We start from the raw sequence: 21,341 nt of genomic DNA, 5'->3' as shown, positions 1-21,341 counted from the left end.
ATGAAAGACATAAATGCCAGGCAGATAGAGTACTTACTTAGTGCTTACTATTTGACAGAAACTATGCTAAATGCTAATAATACAAATAAAAGAAATTGCAGAAAGCATAAGAATGTTGAGAGAAGTGGAAGGAATGAAATATGAATGGGGGTGAAATGGGAAATGAGGAAAAGGATGTAGAGTCCAGAGTAAATTAAGTAGCGAGTAATATGAAGCATGGCTGGAGCTTTTTTCCCAAAATGATGATGAACATCATTTTCCATAGTCATTGGAGCCAAAAGAATCTTTTCTTACTCATGGACTACAATTCCTGGGAGGTTGTATGAGATTTTGCCATTCAGTGACATAACCCACCTCGTACTCTGAATAAAGAAGATTTGCCTTATAAGAGTTTTTTAAAGTCTGTAAGAATTTCACAGAGAGACAAAGATGGTGGCAATGGGCTCCTAGACTCAGTAAGGAGAGGGAAGGGGAAGAAAGAGGAGGGAAGGGGAAGAAAGAGGAGGGAAAGGGAAGGGGAATGATGGGGAAGGGGAAGAGGAGGGAAGGGAAGACTACAGGTAAATAATTAAATACAAGATCCATACAGAGTAGATGGAAGATAGTCTTTGAAAGGAAGCAACTTGGAGGACTGGGGGAAATCCTCTTGGGGAAGGTGGCCCATAAACCAAATTCTAGAGGAACCCAGGAATCTAAGAGTTAGGAGATAGAGAGACTTTCAGGCCTGGGGACAAGAAGAAGAAAGACACTGAGATGGGACTTTGGGTGTGAACAACCACAATCATGGTGGAAGAATACAGGACAGACCATAAAGTTCTAGCTGTGGTAAAAAAAAAAAAAATTAAGGGATTATCCAATCCCCAAGAAGTCAGGGCTCTGGAATCCACCATTTCAAGACAAGGCAGCCCTCTCAACACTGTCTCAGAGGAGGTCAGGGCTCGCTGGTTGGCAGTGCCAAGATTAGAAAGGAAGTTATTAGGAAGAGCAGCTTTGGACTCTAATCTTCCATAACTGGCTTGAGAGCAATCGGACCATATTCCTCTCCTGCTGTGTCGGGAGGATTGGGGATTAATTGCCAGGAGTGGACTGGTGCTCCCCTGGAGATATTTGGAGGTGACAAACCTTTTGGTATGAGTACAGAGAACATTTATTATTTGTTTCAATTCCTTATTTACTTTGCTAACCGGTTTAATTAAAATGTCTTTTTCTCTGAATTTCTATGTCATCTGGCACGGCTTGGGATGGAGTCACACCAGGTGGATAATGAAATACATTCTGCTGGTTTCAACGAAGGCAGCCAGGTGGCAGAAGGCAGTAATGTCAAACTCAAACTAAACCAATAAAGAGCACATTTTTACGTTAGAAAACCACATATGAACATCATCTATATTCTATTTTATTTTTAATTATTTTATTAAATATTTCTCAATTTCCTTTTAATTCCCACTTGCATTTTATATGATTCAAATGGCTCTAGAGAATGTTGCCAGCAATAATATGTCCTGCTTTTGACACTTCTAGTATAGGGGATAAACTGGAAAGAAAATCAGAGTTCAAATCATTTCCCAGGAGTGTTAATTAGCATTGTGATTCTGGGCAACTCACTTAACCTCTTACCTTTCAGTTTCTTCATCTGTAAAGTGGTCATGTAAAATTTGGGATCTTTTGATACTTCAACTTGAAGACTCCCAAGGATAAGGACCCCACTTGAAAAAGACTATTCCATTACAGGACAGCTTTCCTTGTTAGGAAGATTTCTCTGACATTCAGTCAGCTTAATAATAATAACGTCACCTTAGAGGGCTATTATGATTCAAGTAAGATATATTATGCTCTATTGAAATGTTATTGATTGTTACTTGTTAAAACTGATTTCATCAATGAAGAGGCTCTATCTATCCATACATCTCACAGATCTTCTTCCTCCTTTGCTTCTTACAGTCTGTTTTTTTTTTAAGTTGCTCTAGTTAATAGCAAAAATATTAATCTACCACTTTGGGTCTAATGTAGAGGGCTGATACACCAGTCCTCAGAAGCCAGATTCAATCATTAGTTCTACAATTATTAGTCCTACAATCAAAACTTTTTCACATAGACAGCATTTGCTAGACCTCACAAATAGAGAGCACAGAGTTGGAGACCAGGATTTTTGAAGAATAAACTTCTTGACATGATAGCAGATTCTCAGTAGAGTGTCTAGAATAGTACTTCTCAAGTCTAGTTCAGAGTATCCTGGATATTTCTGAAACCTTTTCTACAAATTCAAAATTAATTTTAATTTCTAATATGACAAATATCTGTAAATATAACCCACATAAACCAAACCTCTTTGAATGGATCTGAATAATTTTGAGAAGTATAAAAACACTGAGAATAAAAGTTTGAGAACCATTGGTCTAGCATATCGGGTCTTTAAGTCAGGAAGAATTACGTTCAGACACAACCTAGCTGTATGACCCTGTATGGATCACTGACCCCTGTTTGCCTCATCTATAAAATAAATGAATAAATGAGTGAAATAACATTTAGTAAGCATTTAAAATATGCTCAGTAACCTAATAATAATAACTACCTCATAGGACTGTGCTCACTAACCCAATATTAATAACTACTTCATGGAGTTATGAAGACCAAATGAAATAACATGTAAAGTTCTTTGTAAAATTTTGAAGGATTATATGAATATTCTGATGATAATAATGATGCCAAGCTACTCTTTTTTGTTCTAATAGAGGATAGAATCTATAAAACATTTTAATTTTGGGAAGGAATCACAGAAACACAGATTGTCAGTTAGGAGGAGTATCAAGGGCCACCTCGTTCATTATCCAGCGTACCTTCTATAGCATAAAATTTCACAGCAGAATGAAAAAAAGCAACAACAACTACAACAAACTGTGCTTCTGTCCTCAAAAGATCTGAGTTCTAGTTTCAATTCTTATTTCTATTCACTATGTGAGGAACTTTTTGCAAGTTACTCAACCTCTCTCCCTTCCCTTCTTTCTCTTTCCCTCTAAGATGAGTATTGGATGGATTGGATTAGATAGTTTCAAAATTCCTTCCAACTCTTAAATTTGGGATCTTTTGATACCCAACCTCACTTGAAGATCCCAGAATAAAGACCCCACTTGAAAAAGACTTCCATTCCAGGACAGCTTTCCTTCTTAGGAAGATTTCTCTGACATTCAGTCAAAATTATCCTCTTGCTCCTAGGTTTTTTATTTGTTTGTTTTCTTCTTTGAGTAAGACTGATTCTAACAATTAGATCTTGTAGTGGATAACACTGGGCCTGAAGTTCAAATCCAACCTGTGTGACCATAGCCGAGTCACTTTATTCTGTTTGCCTCAGTTTCCTCATCTGTAAAAATGATCTGGAGAAGGAAATGGCAAATCACTCCAATATTTTTGCCAAGAAAACCCCAAATGGAATCCCATAGAGTTGGAATTGACTAAAATGACTGAACAACAACAAGTCTCATAGTTCTGCTTGACAAGTCTTCTAACACTTAAAGGCAGCTATCATTTTTTCATCTTCCCCTTTTCCCCATCCTCTTTCTCTCCCATGACCAAATTTCTACTCTAGGATGAAAATACCCATTTCCTTCATCTAGTCTTCACATGGCATGAATTTGAGCCCCTTTACCATCTTGGTTGCCTTTTTTTGGACATTCTCTTATCAATGAATTTCCTTACGTCCATAACTAAATATAATATTCATGACATGCAGTCTGACCAATATAGATTATAATCAAATTAAAATCTCCTTCTTTCCGGACTCTATGCTTCCTTTCAAGGAACTAATGATACCGTTTGTTTTTTTTTAATTTGTCAAGTCACACTACTAGTTCATATTAAATTTGAGTCTACTATGATCCCCAAATTTTTTTCATGCAAACTATTATTTAGTCCCATCTCCACCATACAATATTTATGAAGCTGATTTTTTGAACCCAAATGTAGAACTTGTTGCAATTTAATTTACCTTATTTGATCACTTTTTTTTTTTAAGATCATCAGAATCATCTTGGTTCTGGAGTGAGATGTCTACTAGCTATCTGCCAATGGACAACATCAGATAGGATCGGCCCTTCTAAGTCTTATCTCAGATTCAGAGTGTGAACAATAAGTCAATATACATTTGTTAAGTATCTTTCTATTATGTCCCAGACATGGTGCTAAATTCTGGGACCAGAAAACAAAAGACACTCTTATTCTCAAAGAGGTCCCAGTCTAATGGGAAAGACAACACATACAGCTATATACAAATAAATTATAAACAGGACATATATAAAATAATCAATAGATTAGATTTAAAGATTAGGAAAGATATCTTACAGAAGACAGGATTTTATTTCTATTTTAGGTGTTTTCTTTTTTAATTAATAGTATTTAATTTTTCCAAATACATGGAAAGATAATTTTCAACATTCATCTTTGCAAAACCTTGTGCTCCAAATTTTTCTCCCCCTCTTCCCTCCTTCACCCCTCCCCTAGACATCAAGCAAGTTGATATAGGTTAACCATGTGCAATTAGAAGGTGGGATTTTAGCTGGAAACCAAGGAAGCTAGTGAAAATGAGTAAGTATAGTGAACAAGCATAAGTCTTTAGTCATTTATTAAAATGCATAAAATCAATTAATTAACAAGCATTTATTAATTGCCTACTATGTGCAAAAACTGTCCTAAGCCTTGAGTGTAACAAGGATAACCCAAATCCTTTTCCTATAGTCAAGAAACTTATATTCTATATGAGAAAAAAGATACCTATAGAAATAAAATATAAAATTTTTGAGATCAATACTAGAACTAAGGACACATTTTTAAATATTCATCTATAAGAATACTTTGGGTCACTGTCAATCAGGATCGAGCCTTGCATATGTTTACATATGTTTGATTGATTATTAATTAAAGTTACTCTGGTTATCTTTTTTTCCCAATAAATGGGACATTTGAATCTGGATACTGAAGCTAGTCAGAAGGTTGTTGCAACAGTCCAGGAGAGACACAATAAGGGTTCAAAGTGGAGCAGAAAAATGTGAGTGGGAAGAAGAGGTACGGGTATTGTAGACCTGAAAGTTGATCACCATTTGGATGTGAAGAGAGAGAAATGACAGACTGAAAATGGTGGTGTTATTGAGAGAAATAGGGTTAGTCAAGAGAAAGAATTTTTTTTTGCAAAGGAATTACAGAATCAAAGAATGTGAAAGTTGGAAAGAATCTCAGTCGTCATAGAGTACAACCCACATCTTAAAGAAATCCCCAACATAACTTCCCCTAGAAGTGGTCATCTTTGTTTGAAAAGGGAAAACCAATCTTTTAACTTTTGGCTAGCTCTAGTTGGGCAGTTAGGTGGTGCAGTGGATAGAGTACTGATCTGGAATCAGGTAAATCTGAGTTCAACCTATCTTCAAATACTAATTGTGTGACCCTACACAAGTCTCTCAATGCTGGTTGCCTCAGTTTCCTCATCTGTAAAATGAGCTAAAGGAAGAAATGGCAAACCACTCTATATCTCTGCCTAGGCAACCCCAAATGGGATCATGGAGAGTTGGGTGTGACTGAAACAACTCAACAATATGTTCTCCCCTGATTTCCTCCCCTTCCCCCCCCCTTTTTTTTTTTTTTTTTTTTTGCAACTTCTGCTCATGGTCCCTGATTCTGCCTTCAAGGGTCAAAAAAAGAAGTTTAATCCCTCCTCCACTTGACTGTCTTTCATATAAAACTGCATAGTCCATTCAGTTTACAGATAAGAAAACTGAGGCTTTGGGAGATGAAGTGATTTTACCAAAGAAATATAGATAATATGTGATAGAACCAGGATTCACATGTGGGTCCCCTAACTCCAGATTCCATTATACCATGCTTCTCCCAGTACCAGAACATTGTTACTATATCAGCTACTTTATTCTCATTACAAGTCATTCATTCATTCTCATATGAAATGGACTCAAAATCCTTCACTGCCCTATTCGGTCTCCATTAAATATTCTCTAGCTTACTGTTGTCTTTCCTTAATTATTATACCAAGACCTGAATGTAATACTCCCAGAGGTGGCCAGGGAAGGACAGAGTGAAAAGAAATGTATCACCTCCTTATTCTTAAAATTTCCTATTTCTTTTGATACCCAAAATCACATCTGCTTCTGTAACCTGCTCTATCACATTTTGAACTTGCAACCTCTAAATCTTTTTCAGACATTATTCTGAACATATTATGCCCCCAATTGTTACTTCTCAAATTGATTTCTTGAGCCTGAATGTAAGACTTGATATTTAATCTGATTGAATATTGGAGTCAGCCTTTGAACCTCAAGATGATATGAATTTGACTAGGGTTTAGCCTTAGACATCAGATTTACAAGAGTAGAGGGATAATGGGAATTGGAAAGACAAATAAAAAAGATTGCAGTTTTATTTTACCTTGGCCCAAAAGACTTAACAGGAGGTGCTAACTGTGTGGGCACAAGTGAAAGAGAGAATTATTAAGAAGTGTGTTATTGGAAAGAATTTCCTGAAGATTTAACCAAGTCTAGCTGCCAAGAGTAGAGGTGTTAGGAACTCCATTTAACACAGGTTAAATTTTGTGGGGGTTCATCTACCACTTAAGGCATACCCTGAGTCCATTAGAATCTGACTTATTTTAGCTATCCCATGGGGGTATTCAATTCCTTTCTAAGAAAATGTAACTGCCAAGACCTGCTAAAACTCAGGTACTTATTAAACATGTAATCTTTGAGTTGCTATGTACCTCAGAGGATCACCTAGTTTAATCCTTTGTTGTTGGATTGACCCAAATTTAGGCAGAACTAGTAGCCTAAAATATTTTTATTAAAGCTTTTTATTTTCAAAACATGCATGGATAGTTTTCAACATTGAGCCTTGCTAAACTTTTTTTTCCAAATTTTTTCTTTCTTCCCCCCACCCTCTCCCCTAGATGGCAAGTAATCCAATATATGTTAAGCATGTTTAAAACATATATTAAATCCGATATATGCAAACATATTTATATAATTATCTTACTGCACAAGAAAAACCAGATCAAAAAGGAAAAAAAATGAAAAAGAAAACAAAATTCAAGAAAACAACAACAAAAAGATGAAAATGCTATGTTGCAATCCACACTCAGTTCCCACGGTCCTCTCTCTGGGTACAAATGGCTCTCTTCATCACAAGACCATTGGAACTAGCCTGAATCACCTCATTGTTGATAAAAGCCATGTCCATAAGAATTGATCATCTCATCATCTTGCCCTTGTCATGTACAATGACCTCCTGTTCATATAAGTCTCTGCAGATCATCCTGCTGATTGTTTCTTACAGAACAATAATAGTCCATAACATTCATATGCTATAACTTATTCAGCCATTCTCCAATTGAAACATCCACTCAGTTTCCAGTTTCTTCCACTATGAAAAAGGCTGCTACAAACATTTGTGCACATATGAGTCCCATTCACTATTATAAGATCTCTTTGGGATATAATCCAGTAGAAACACTACTGGGTCAAAGGGTTATAGCACTTTGGACAGTTCCAAATTGTCCTCCAGAATGTCTGCATCCATTCACAATTGCAACAATAATGTATTAGTGTCCCAGTTTCCTCACATCCCTTCCAACATTCATCATTATTTTTTCCTGTTATCTTAGGATAATCAGAGAGTATATAGTGGTACCTCAGAATTCCCCTAATTTGCATTTCTCTGATCAATGGTGATTTAGAGCACCTTTTCATATGACTAGAAATGATTTAAATTTCTTCATCTGAAGATTGTCCATTCATATCCTTTGACCATTATCAGTTGGAGAATGGCTTGAATTCTTATAAATTTGATTCAATTCTCTATATATTTTAGAAATGAAGCCTTTATCAGAACCCCTGAATGTAAAATTGTTTTTCCCAGTTTATTGCTTCCTTTCTAATCTTGTCTGCATTGGTTTTGTTTGTACAAAAATTGTTTAACTTAATATAATCAAAAGTATATATTTTGTGTTCAAGAATGATTTCTAGTTCTTCTTTGGCCATAAATTCCTTCCTTCTCCACAGATCTGAGAAGTAAACTATCCTTTGTTCCTTCAATTTGCTTATAAAATCACTCTTTATGTCTGAATCATAAGCCATTTTAACTTTCTCTTGGTATAGAGTTTTAGGTGTGGATCAATGCCTAGGTTCTGTCATAATAATTTACAATTTTCCCAGTAGTTTTTTGTCAAATAGTAAATTGTTATTCCAAAAGCTGGGGTCTTTGGGTTTGTCCAACACTGGATAACTTTAGTCATTGACTATTTTGTCCTGTGAACCTAATCTATTCCATTGTTTAATACACTATTTCTTAGCCAATACCAAATGTTTTTGATGACTTCTGCTTTATAATATAGTTTTAGGTCTGGTACAACTAGGCCACCTTCATTTGCATTTTTCATTAATTCTCTTGAAATTATTGACCTTTTCGAGAATTGCAAGGGAACTAATGAAAAAAAAGTCAGAGGAAGGTGGTCTAAGTGTACCTGATCTAAAGCTATATTATATGGCAGCAATCACCAAAACCATTTGGTACTGGCTAAGAAATAGAACGGTAGATCAGTGGAACAGATTAGATACAAAGGACAAAAAAAGGGTACATCTATAGCAATCTAATCTTTGACAAACCCAAAGATACCAACATTAGGGACAAAAATTCATTATTCGGAAGAAACTGTTGGGAAAACTGGAAATTAGTATGGCAGAAATTAGATATGGATCCACACTTAACACCATATACCAAGATAAGATCAAAATGGGTCCATGATTTAGGCATAAAGAATGAGATCATAAATAGATTAGAGGAACAGAGAATAGTCTATCTATCAGACCTGTGGAGGAGGAAGGAATTTATGACCAGAGGAGAACTAGAGATCATTATTGATCACAAAATAGAAGATTTTGATTACATCAAACTAAAAAGTTTCTGTACAAACAATACTAATGCAAACAAGATTAGAAGGGAAGTAACAAATTGGGAAAATATTTTTAAAAGTAAAGGTTCTGACAAAGGTCTCATTTCCAAAATATATAGAGAACTGACCCTGATTTATAGGAAACCAAACCATTCTCCAATTGATAAATGGTCAAGGGATATGAACAGACAATTCTCAGATGATGAAATTGAAACTATTTCCACTCATATGAAAGAGTGTTCCAAATCACTACTGATCAGAGAAATACAAATTAAGACCACTCTGAGATACCACTACACACCTGTCAGATTGGCTAAGATGACAGGAACAAACAATGATGAATGTTGGAGGGGATGTGGGAAAACTGGGACACTGATACATTGTTGGTGGAGTTGTGAAAGAATCCAGCCATTCTGGAAAGCAATTTTGAACTATGCCCAAAAAGTTATCAAACTGTGCATACCCTTTGACCCAGCATTGCTGTTATTGGGCTTATATCCCAAAGAAATACTAAAGAGTGGAAAGGGACCTGTATGTGCCAAAATGTTTGTGGCAGCTCTTTTTGTTGTAGCTAGAAACTGGAAGTCCATCAATTGGAGAATGGTTGGGTAAATTGTGGTATATGAAGGTTATGGAATATTACTGCTCTGTAAGAAATGACCAGCAGGAGGAATACAGAGAGACTTGGAGAGACTTAAATCAACTGTTGCTGAGTGAAATGAGCAGAACCAGAAGATCACTATACACTTCAACAACAATACTGTATGAGGATGTATTCTGATGGAAGTGGAAATTTTCAACATAAAGAAGATCCAACTCACTTCCAGTTGATCAATGTTGGACAGAAATAACTACACCCAGAGAAGGAACACTGGGAAGTGAAAGTAAATTGTTAGCACTACTGTCTATCTACCCAGGTTACTTATACCTTCGGAAGCTAATAATTAATGCGCAACAAGAAAATGGTATTTACACACATATATTGTATCTAGGTTATATTGTAACACATGTAAAATGTATGGGATTACCTGTCATCGGGGGGAGGGAGTGGAGGGAGGGAGGGGAAAATTTGGAAAAATGAATAAAAAAATAAAATAAAATAAAAGTGAGAAGCACTAAAAAAAAAAAAAAAAAAAAAAAAAAAAAACTTGACCTTTTGTTATTCCAGACGAATTTTGTAATTATTTTCTTCTAGATTTGTAAAATATTTTCTTGGGAATTTGATTGGTATGTCACTGAATAAGTAGATTAATTTCAGTAGTATTGTCATATTTGCTTGGTCTATCCATGTGCATTGGATAGTTTTCCAGTTGATTAGATCTGATTTTATTTGTGTGGAAAGTGTTTTGTAATTGTGTTCATATAGTTCCTGACTTTGCCTTGGCAGATAGACTCCCAAATATTTTATATTATATACAGTTATTTTAAATGGAATTTCTCTTTGCTGCTTTTTTTCTTGCTGCTGGACGTTGCTGATAATATATAAAAATGCTGATGATTTCTGCAATTTTGCTAAAGTTGTGAATTATTTTTATTGTTTTTAGTTGATTCTCTAGGATTCTCTAAGTTTACCATCATATCATCTACAAAGAGTGATAATTTGGTTTCCTCATTACCTACTCTAATTCATTTAATCTCTTTTTCTTCTTTTATTGCCAAAGCTAACTTTTCTAATACAATATTGAATAGTAATAGTGATAATGGGCAACCTTGCTTCACCCCTGATCTTATTGGGAATGGTTCTAGTTTATCCCCATAACATACAAAACTTGCTTATGGTTTTAAATAGATGCTACTGATTATTTTAAGGAAAACTCCATTTATTTTTATACTCTCTAGTGTTTTTAATAGGGTTAGGGTTAGGGTGTTGGATTTTATCAAATGCCTTTTCTGTATCTATTGAGATAATCAAATGATTATGCTAATAATTTTCCTAATATTGAACCAGCCCTGCATTACTGATATAAATCCTACATAGGTATGTTGTTTTATCCTGGGGGTGACTCGCTGTAATCTCTTTGCTAATATTTTACTTAAGATTTTTGCATCAATATTCATTAGGGAAATTGCTTTATAATTTTCTTTCGCTTTTTTGACCCTACCTGGTTTAGGTATCAGCACCATATCTATGCCATAAAAAGAATTTGGTAGGACTCCTTCTTTCCCTATTTCTCAAATAGTTTGTGTAGTATTGGAATTAATTGTTTTTTAAATGTTTGATAGAATTCACATGTAAATCTATCTGGTCCTGGAGATTTTTCCTTAGGGAGTTGACTAATAACTTGTTCTATTTCTTTTTCTAAAATGGTATTATTTAAGTAATTTATTTCTTCATCTGTTAATCTGGGCAAATTATATTTTTGTAAGTATTTCTCCATTTCTTTTAGATTATCACATTTATTGACATATAATTGGGTGAAATAGCTCTTAATTATTGCCCTAATTTCCTCTTCTTTGGTGGAAAGTTCTCCTTTTTCATTATTGATACTAATAATTTTTTTCTTCTTTCCTTTTTCTAATCAAATTATCTAGTTTATTGGTTTATCTACTCTGTTGGTTTTTTCATAAAATCAATTCTTACTTTTGTTTATTAATTCAATAATTTTCTTACTTTCAATTTTATTAATCTCTTTTTATTTTCAGAATTTCAAATTTGGTATTTAATTGAGGGTTTTTAATTTGTTATTTTTCTAGCTTTTTTAGTTGCAAGTTCATTTCATCTCTTTCTCTTTCTCTAGTTGCCTAAAATCTTGGTCTAACATTCAATCCAGATATAAATAGTTTATCCCATACCCCATGCTTGCTAGCACTAGTACCAACCATATTTGGAATACAATCTCATAATCAATTCACATATGACTCAACTGAAGGAATGGCCTCTTAGAAACTTTGGCTTTTTCAAATTTCAGCTCACATATTACTTCCTACAAGAAGCTTTCCTAATTGCCATAGTTATTACTATTCTTCCATTTCTCAAATTATAACATACACTATTTTATAGGATATCTTTGCCCCTCCTTTTCCTATAGTAAAGTCTTTGTACCATGTGCTAACAATACCAGATGTGCAGTAATCTTTAATAAATTTCTCCAATTGATAAATAATCAAAGTATATGAACAGACAATTTTCAAAGAAATTAAAATCATTTCTAATCACATGAAAAATGCCCTAAATCACTATTAAATCAAGACAATTCTGAGGTTGTCTACATACCTCTCAAATTAGCTAAGATGATAGGAAAAAATAATGATAAATGTTGGAGGAGATATGGGAAAACTGGGATACTAAAACATTGTTGCTGGAGTTGTGAACTGATCCAACTATTCTGGAGAGCATTTCAGAACCATGCCTATCAAAATGTACATACTCTTTGATCCAGTAATGTGTCTACTTTTTCTGTATCCCAAAGAGATCATAAAAAGGGGAAATGGCCCTCATGTACAAAAATATTTGTAGCAGCCCTTTTTCTAGTGGCAAGAAATTGGAAACTGAGTGGATACCCATCAGTTCGAGAATAGTTGAATAAGTTATGGCATATGAATGTTATGGAATATTATTGTTCTATAAGAAACAATCAGTAGGATGATTTCAGAGAGGCCTGGAGAGACTTACATGAACTGATGTTAAGTGAAGTGAATAAAACCAAGAAAACATTATACATGACAGCAGCAGTATTATATGATGGATGTGACTCTTTTCAACAATAAGGTTATTTAGGCCAATTACAATAGACTTGTGATGGAGAGAGCCATCTGCACCCAGAGAGTGGACTGTGGGGACCGACTATAGATCACAACATTGCATTTTCACCTTTTATGTTGTTGTTTTTTCTTTCTCATTTCTCTTGTGCAGCATGACAAATGTGGAAATATGTATAGAATAATTGCACATGTTTAATATATACTAGATTACTTGTAACCTAGGGGAAGAGGGTAGGGGAGAGGGAGGGAGAAAAATTTAAAACACAAGGTTTTGCAAGGGTAAATGTTGAAAACTATCTTTGCATGTATTTTGAAAAAATAAAAAAGCTAAGCTCTTTCTGATGCTGTTTGCTTATATTTTTGTTTTTCTTCCCAGATTATTTTTTACTTTCTAAATCCGATTGTTCTTGTGTAACAAGATAACTGTATTAATATGCATGTATATTTTGTATTTAATATACTTTAACATGTTTAACATGTATGGGGCTGCCTGCCATCTAGGGAGTGGAGGGAAGGAGGGGAAAAGTTGGAACAGAAGTTTTTGCAAGGATCAATGTTGAAAAATTACCCATGCATATGTTCTTTCAATAAAAAGCTATAATAATAAAAATATTTCTATGCTGGATAAAACACAATGGACCATATTCCATTGGGTTGTTTTTTTTTTTTTTTTCACTCAAGTAGTTTGATCTGGATATTTTGCATTCAAAGATATCAACTATCTAAATGCTTCAAAAATTTTTGGTCAAAATTTTTATTTTTGGACAAAATAATTTCAATAAAGACAGCATATTTTTATGAAAAAAAGAAAAGAAAAAGTTATTACTAAAAATTAATTACTTTAAAAAAGTATTTTTGGACAAAATAATTTCAATTAAGACAGTATATTTCCACAAAAAAAAAAGAAAAAGAAAAGAAAAGAAAAAGCTATCACTAAAAATCACTTAAAAAAAAACAAATTAATTTTATAGATAACAGAAGTGAAACCCAGAAGTGATACTAGATAGAAAATGGAAGAGCTAGGTTTTAAATTATTGATTTACTGATTTAAATTATTTAAATTTATTGAAACTTGTCATGTCTTCATGCCTTGCTCAAGGGCACAGATGTGGGATTCTAACCCAGATCTTTCTTACCTGTACTTTTGCATGTATATAACGAGTATCTGTCACATAGTATATACTTAATAAGAAATTTTCAATGATCATCGAATTGATTATTAGTATTACACTTTATCTACAACACTTCTAATGTCTTTCACTAGTTAATAGTACATGGATAATGACTTCATTAAATCATACCTTAAATGAGCCTAGTATTCTCAGAAAAAAAAAAAAATGAAACAATAAATAAGCAAATTCCATGTTGTCACAATTTCGTTAAACACAGGTCTCCACCTCCGACTACAGGTTGACAAAATTGTTGACTTCTCCCCCATTCTAGCTGGTGCTCACCCCACCTTCCCCCTTCCCCCACCTCAGCCCAGTGTCCTTGCTCAGAGAGAGATGCTGAGTTCTGTTTATTTAGACTTCTCCGAAAGCTGACAGTTTGAATCAAGCTAAATGGTCTGAAGTATACCAACCGTCCCATTATTTATTTTACAATATTTTACCGGTGTAACCCAATACACCCCATCTCCATCCCTTGTTTACGGGGGAGCCCCAGTGACCGCATCTGTCTCCCATGTCGAGAATTCTACACCCCCTCCCCTTCTTTCCCAACATCAAGGGCATTCTGAATGGTTTCCAAACGTGGCCATTCACACGGGGAGACGGGGAGGCTCGGAAGTCCCTGTACAAACAACAGAGGGGGTAAAAGCAGAGAAATAAACAGTCGGAGGTGGTTACACATGTCTGTGTTTGATATGTGCCTTGAGACGGCTCTCGAAGGTGGGCTGAGGCTCCAACTACAGAATGCCAAAGTAGCCGAGTGGAAAGGGAAGCATTTAATCAACTGCTAATTTATCAGCGAAGAATTTAAGGGTGGAATGGACTTTGGAGGCCATCTGGTCTAAAACCCTTATTTTCCAGATGAGGAAACTGAGGTCCAGAGAAATTAAATGATTTGCCCAGAAGTCACATAGAATCACCAATTTTGACCTAGAAAGATCTTTATATATCATTTGGCTCAGTATATTCATTTTACAGATGACGAAACCCATCGTCATAAAGGTCATAGGATCCTAGATTTTAATATAGCTTAGCCCAAAGAAGAGAGAAGAGAATACATCCCTCTTCCCCAACTTGTTTTTTTTGGTTGTTGTTCACATGGACCATGGTGGTAAATCACTGAATCGGTTACATATTTTGGATATATTGGCTAGTTTTAGTGGATTTATTGCTTTTTCTTTCTTTTCTTTTCTTTTCTTTTTTAAAGTGTTAATTCTCTGGAGAGAAGGAAGAAAAGGAGTGTAAAATAAAGATGATATAAAAATAAAAATATAAATAAAATTTTAAAAGGAATCAGATTTAGATAGAAAATAAGTCATTTAGTCTAACTTCTAAATTTCACATGTGGGGAGACTGAAGGCCATTGAAGAACTGTTTTATCTCTTGATCAGAGCACATTTGAAGTGTTGAATTAATTTCTAGATGCCACATTTTAGAAGGGATGTTGGCAAGCTGGAAGGTGTATTGAGGAGGATGTCTAGGAAATCTTGGGATCATGGTCTATAAAGATCTCTTGAGAGACTTGGGAATGTTGCACTCAGAGAAGAAAAAAATCAGGGGAAATACTTCAAGTATTTTGAAGTATTTTTCATGGATGGAGAGGATCAGTTTTGTTCTGCTTGACTCCAGAGGGCAGAAGCTATGAATCAGAAGTGGCAAAGGGACAAAACTAAAATTGACATCAGGAAGAACTTGCCAACAGTAAAAGCTATCGTAATGGAAAATGGACTCCTTCAGAGGTAAGGGAGTCCTGCTAACTGGAAGTCTTCAATCAAAGCTAGTAGGACTGCTTATTATCTGATAGCTCTGGTTCTTGAAATAACTGTCAGGGGATAACTGAATTATAGTGAGTGATTCTTGAAAGTTTTTGACAAATGGGAGAGGTACCCTTGGATTAGAAAAAGGCAAACATTCTCTTTACATCATAAGAAGAAAATTGGTAGACACTGTAAACTAGACGTTAATTCACATCTAGCAATATTCTAAAGGAAAGACCAATAAACATTTAGAGAAGGAAACAGTGATCACAATTCCTAGCAATATTCTAAAAGAAATACCAATGAACATCCAGAGAAGGAAACACAAAATGCTAGCACAACTTCATCAAGAATGGGCCAAGCCATACTAATAATATTATAGTATAATTTGTTTTTTTTTCCTTCTTTTATTCTGTATCATTTTACATGAATTTTCTCAGCACTCTCTTAATTAGACCTTTTCATAATTTCTTTTAGTCCAGCAGTATTCTATTACATTCAAATACCATACGTTACTCAGCTATTGACCAGCTGATAGAATCCATTTGTTTTCTGTACTTTGTTATAACAAAGTGCTGCTACAAATATTTGTGTATTTCTAGATATTTTCCTTTTTAGAAAAAAAATCTTTTTGGCTGTAAGTCTAGTAACGGTATCTCTGAGTCAAAGGATTTGTACAGTTTAGTGAATTTTGGGAATATAATTCCCAATTACTTTTCAGAATGTCTGAATCAATCACAGCTCCATCAAGAGTTCATTAATGTGTCTGTGCTTTCATAACTCTCTTACCCCTGTCAATTATACATTTTCTTTTTTATTATCTTAGCTGCTTTGATGGATATGAGATAGAAACTTAAGAGTTGTTTTAAGGCATATTTCTCTCAATTATAATTTGGAGCATTTTCTCATATGATTATTAACAGTTTATACTTCTGAGAATTTCCCATAAAACCCTTAGATCTATACAAGAATGACTTCTTACATTCCTATCATCAGTTCTTTATATATTTTTTATGTTAGAATATTATCAGAAAAAATCTGTGGCAAAAAATTTATTTTCCTTTCCAGGTAACTGTTTCCCATCTAGTTGCTATTTCATTGATATGATTTGTACAAAACCTTTCCAATTTGATATAACCAAAACTGTACATTTAACCTCATGTGATATTTTTAATCCCTTGTCCATTTAAAAACTCTTCCCCCTCCACAGTTGTGAAAAATATCTCCTTCCTTGTTTCTCTAAATTGTTTATGATGTAACTTTTCATATCTAGGCTGTATATAATTTTGGAATTTGTTGTGGTATATTGTATAACATGTTAGTCTAAATCTAATTTTTCACTGACCACTTTCCAGTTTTCCCAGCAGTTTTATCAAATAGTGACGATTTTCTCCAGGAGTTAATGTCCTTAAGGAGGTGAGATAGAATGGTATTTTGTTGAATTACATAGATAGAGATATATAAATATATCTTGTGTATTTACCATGTTCTATAATCAATATTTCTCCTTTTTAAATAAAATTGGTTTTAATAATTATTGTTTTGCATGGTAATACTAATGAAAACTGATGCAAAGTGAAGTGAGCAGAACCAGAACATTATATACCATAAAAACAAGATTGTACTATAATCAGTTGTGAAAGACTTAACTTTTCTCAGCAATATAATGATACAAAATAATACAAAATAAATAATGCAAAATAAATCATAGTAATAATAATGATGAGAAATGGTATTTCCCTCCAGAGAAAGAACTGATAGAGCCTGAATGCAGATCAAAACATACTTTTTAAATTTACTTTATTTTTCTTGACATTTTTTGGAGGGTCTGTGTGTTCTTTTACTACATGGCTAATATAGAAATATGTTTTGCATGACTGCACATGTATAATCTATATAAAATTGCTTGTCTTCTCAAGAAGGGGGAAGGGAAGGAGAAAGGGAGAGAATTTGGAACTCAAAATTTTTTTTAAATGAGTGTTAAGATTATTTTACATGTAATTGGAGAAATAAAAAATTTAGAAATAAAAAACATTTGTTTTGTCATATAATTTAAAATATGGCCCTGTTAGACCCTCTTCCTAATCACCTCTAAAAAATATCATTATTTCCCTTGAGAAATTGACATTTGTTCCTCTAGGGCAGAAATTTTTAATCTTTGCTTTCTGAATCTCCATGACTGTGTGGTAAAGCTTATGGATCTATTCTCAGGATAATAAAAAATGCATAAAGTTATAAATATAACCCATTGTATTGAAATTCCATTCTCTTTAAATATTTACAAATATATTTATGTATGTATACATTTATGCATACATGCACATATGTACACACAATTCTACATCTATATATATATAGACATGTACACACATAAGTTCATGTCAGCCAGGGTAAGAAACATTTAAATAAGTGAATTTTGTTGTACATTTGTACAATTCTATAAAACAACTCTACAACAAGTGTTGGGGATAAGGGAGAGAATTGAAAACTTCCCATTTACCAATCTTTTCCTGAGATTTCCTGACCCAAATATCCTTGATCCCCCAGAGAGGAATTTCTTTGATTTATTCCACTAATCATAATGTTGATTTATGAAAGGGAAATGAGATTGTTTCCCCTAGAGTCTTAATTCATTTCTTCTTCATTTTCTCCTCCTGATTCTTTCTTATTTTATCTTTTACACTTTGGATATTTTGGCCCATTAATTTTCTCTTTGTCTCTTCAACCTCTCTCAGATTTACTATCTCGTCATTTTCTTTCCATATAATTACTTAAAAATATAATATTCAAGTTTCTTTTTTCATAATTTTTAAAGAATTCCTTAAGGACTTATAATCTTTATTTTTTTTTTCTTTTGAAGCCTATCATAACATTTAGTATTCTTGTTTTCTAGATCGCTTATGTGTGCTTAAAATCCTATGATCTTCTGATTTTTTTTCAATTAAATTTTTCCACCTCTGAATCTTTCTCCATTTTTTTCTTTTCTTTTTGGGAAATCTACTATTTGTCAGATAGTTTTCATCTTTTGTTCTGTTTTCTTATTCTTTGGTTGAACTTGCTGATTTCTTTCTTAAGAGTTCTAATTTCTGTTGTTATTTATTTAATTTTTTTTTTACTTAATTCTTTTCTCCTTTTATTCCTTCTGGAGATCCTTGTAGTGGCCCATCATTACTTCATGGATTTTTACAGAAATGTCGTTTCACATTCCTGAGAAAGCTTATGGCTCATTTTCTTTTGTGGTGATTGTTCATTCATTTCAGTCATGTCTGACTCTTTGTGATCCTATTTGGGCTTTTCTTGACAAATATACTGGAGAAATGTGCTGTTTTCTTCTTCAGCTTATTTTACAAATGAGGAAACTGAGGCAGACAGGGTTAAGTGACTTACCCAAGGTCACACAGCTATTAAGTGTCGGAGTTCAAATTTGAAGACAGGTCTCCAGGTTAGGTATTCCTTTTAATGCATCACCCTTTCCTTTGTTGCATAGTATTTATTCATTGTGAAACTTCTTTTTTTAATGTTTGTAGATTCCTCTTCTTTAGAACGTTTTTATTGTCTTTTATCACTTCTATGATTTTCTACTGTGCCATTGCTGTAGACTTGCTTTTTCCTGTTCAGCCTTTCCATTCTGTTCATCCAGAATTTTCTCTTCCCCATTCACCACTTCTCGAATTCTTGATGTCAATTTGTTGTTCTCTCAGACCACCAGGGTTGGATGAGATCTGTGACTTTTGAATTGAGAGGGTGAAGTATTGGGATATAGCTATAGGGAACCCAAGTAGTTGATCTTATTTTCCATTCCTTTTCTCTTGGCTCCATCCTTCTATCTGAGCCTGAGTACTCTGTCTCTTCTCTAGAGATCAGAAAACAAATGGCCTGTGGACCAAACTGGCTTGCCTTTGATCCATTCTGTGAGCTAAGAATGCTTTTTACATATGGAAATGGTTGAAAAAAATCATTATTATGCAAAATGTATATGAATTCCAAATTTCAGCATCCATAAATAAAGTTTTGCTGGATCACTACCTATTCATTTCCATGTTATATATGACTACTTTTGTGTGATAATTACAAAGTTGAGGAGTTGAGACAGAGCTCATATGTGGGACTTCCATAACTTTGCACTGCTGCACAGGGCAATACAAATCACAGTGATACCATTATAACACATTAGTGTTTTGAGTGCTATGTTTGTTCCTGTATTACCATATTAATTGATTTAATTTCCTTTTTAAAAAAATATTATTGCCTTTGGATGCCCCTCATGCCAAAACAAGAAGAGAAAAAATTACAATTTTGGGGGCTTAGGGACAAGATTGACATTTTTCTGAATGAGAAGAATCTCCCTCAACCACTATTATGGAACACTAAAAGACTTTAAAATTAATTTTTGCTGAGGACTTGAGTATTTTTCTTAATGAATTCAATCTAAAATTACTAGGTATAAAAGGACTTAATATGCAGAAGTTATACTACAATAAAGCCATTTTAACAACAAGAACGTTCTAATGTCAAACTGGTTTATACACTTCCTGGGCTTTCAAAGATTAAAACACAAAGCATGATTTCTATCCCCATATAAATTTTCTGGAGATGTATTTTCTGAACTCAAACTACAGTTCCATCAGTGTTCTTTTGGACCTGGAAATAAGTGCAAAAGAAATATTCATATTTCAAAATCTATTTATTTAACTCTGAAATGGAGGAGTTTCTTCCTGCTTTTCCATTGGAAGTGACTAATCTGTAATGGAATGGAATGCTAAAAGGCAAATAATCAGAGAAATAGAATAGAATTCTACAAATGCCTCCCAAGTGATGAAAATGTCCAATTGAAATTATGCTTGTGGATTGATATCTGTATTTGGCTATACCTATTTGTGTGAAAAGACATTTTCAAAGATGGAATGCATAAAATCTCATCAGAAACCAGCATTTTGTTCTTTAGTCATTTCAATACTGTTCAATTTTTTTGTAACCCCATTTGGGATTTTTTTGACAAAGATACAATAGCAATTTGCTGTTTGCTTCTTCAGCTCATTTTATAGGTGAGGAAACTGAGGTAAACAAGGTTAAGTGACTTGTCCAGGGTCATACACCTAATAAGGATATGAGATTAGATTTGAACTCACTTCTTCTTGACTCCAGAGCCAGTGCTCCCTGGCTTCCCAAATCAGCATCAACAATGAATCCTTGCGATTGAGTTTGAGGAGAAAGAACACTGTCATCCACAAGTAAAAGAAATATTAACCTCCCCTCCAAAGAATTGGGCCCTTTCCCCACCATCTTCTCATTCTTTCTCTACTATGCCTTGTTCTTCTGGATAGGATGAAATACTTTTATCTAGCATTGTACTTCTGGACCCCTCCCTCTTTGAGGCTACACATTTATCAATACCTTTCTCCTTTCCTTTTTAAATCTTAGAACTTCAAAACCCTCAGACTTCCCTGGATTTGGGCATTTCCCTGGACCACTACTAAAGAGTAAAATCTGAAAACTGATACTTAAAACCATTGGTACCTGCAATGATGCAGAACTCCTAACAGGCTGGCTGTAGGTTTCCAATGACATGGTAACAAGTTATAGAGAATCCATAATAATGGACTCATTAACTTGTCTTTGGTCATTATTTTTCTGTAGGAATTACTTTTCCTGATCCTCTTTAATGACAATATTTTTCCTCTCTTGACTATTCCAATGTATCCTATCTCTGTCTGGCTTGTTCATTGATGTTTTCATGTTCTATCTCCCATGAGTTCTTTATCTTTATTTCTATCC

This window comes from Sminthopsis crassicaudata, chromosome 3 (genome assembly GCF_048593235.1).
Source record: "Sminthopsis crassicaudata isolate SCR6 chromosome 3, ASM4859323v1, whole genome shotgun sequence".
NCBI classification, from domain to species: Eukaryota; Metazoa; Chordata; class Mammalia; order Dasyuromorphia; family Dasyuridae; genus Sminthopsis; species Sminthopsis crassicaudata.
This window is presented reverse-complemented; position numbering follows the sequence as displayed.